Raw genomic sequence first — 817 nt, 5'->3', positions numbered from 1 at the left:
ACAGTGTAAACATGTTCTGTGTCCCGTGTCAGGAGGTGATTACCCATGAGCGTGTGGTGGCCATGATGAAAGCTGCCATCAGAGACACTCAGGACCTTCCCATGTTTGTGAGTCTCCGTGTTGTTTTTGACCTGCAGCTACTTTAAGCATCCTCACTGTTTTACACTGTTTCTGTATCATGTCTGTGATGACTCTGTACAAGTTCAATTTAATTGAACTGAAGTCGAACAAAATGTCCTCCTGTCTGTTTGTCTACCTGTCTGTTTATCTGTCTGTCTACCTGTCTCTTTATCTGTCTGTCTATCTGTCTGTTTATCTGTCTGTCTACCTGTCTGTTTATCTGTCTGTCTACCTGTCTGTCTACCTGTCTGTTTATCTGTCTGTCTACCTGTCTGTCTACCTGTCTGTCTGTCATCCTCTCTGTCTGTCCTCCTATCTGTCTATCTGTCTGTCTGTCTGATTCAGTATCTCTGTGATCTTTCTTTTCCACCAGGAGCCTAAGATGACTCGGTCCAGACTGAAACAGGCGGTCCAGCAGGGACAGGTGAACTCCACCTCCCACAATCCTCTCTGCTACTTGATCTGGAGAGATAAACAAGTCTGTTTAACGACTGTGCTCTCCCTGTCTGTCTGTATACCTGTCTGTCTGTCTGTCTTTATGGTTACAGCCACTGAACTGGAGTCTGTCAGCAGTGAACACAGTCAAGGTAAACTAGCTGTCCGTCTCTCTGTCCGTCTGTCTCTCTCTCTCTGTCTCTCTCTCTGTCTGACTGTCTGTCTCTCTGTCCGTCTCTCTGTCTGTCTCTCTCTCTGTCTC

The 817-nt window shown here is 46.5% G+C and overlaps 1 long non-coding RNA gene across 1 annotated transcript; it reads left to right on the top strand.

Annotated features, from left to right (window-relative positions):
- Positions 1-29: 29 nt before the first annotated feature.
- Positions 30-763, top strand: LOC111673344 (uncharacterized). Its single transcript, XR_002762087.2, has 3 exons — positions 30-107; positions 494-544; positions 669-763. It is a non-coding gene; the product is annotated as an uncharacterized LOC111673344 (long non-coding RNA).
- Positions 764-817: the final 54 nt, after the last annotated feature.

This window comes from Seriola lalandi, unplaced genomic scaffold, assembly GCF_002814215.2.
Source record: "Seriola lalandi dorsalis isolate HSWRI2012SDOR001 ecotype SW California unplaced genomic scaffold, Sedor1 jcf7180002010522, whole genome shotgun sequence".
NCBI classification, from domain to species: Eukaryota; Metazoa; Chordata; class Actinopteri; order Carangiformes; family Carangidae; genus Seriola; species Seriola lalandi.
Note: the sequence above shows the minus strand (reverse complement) of the source record. Positions and strands in the feature narration are given on the sequence as shown.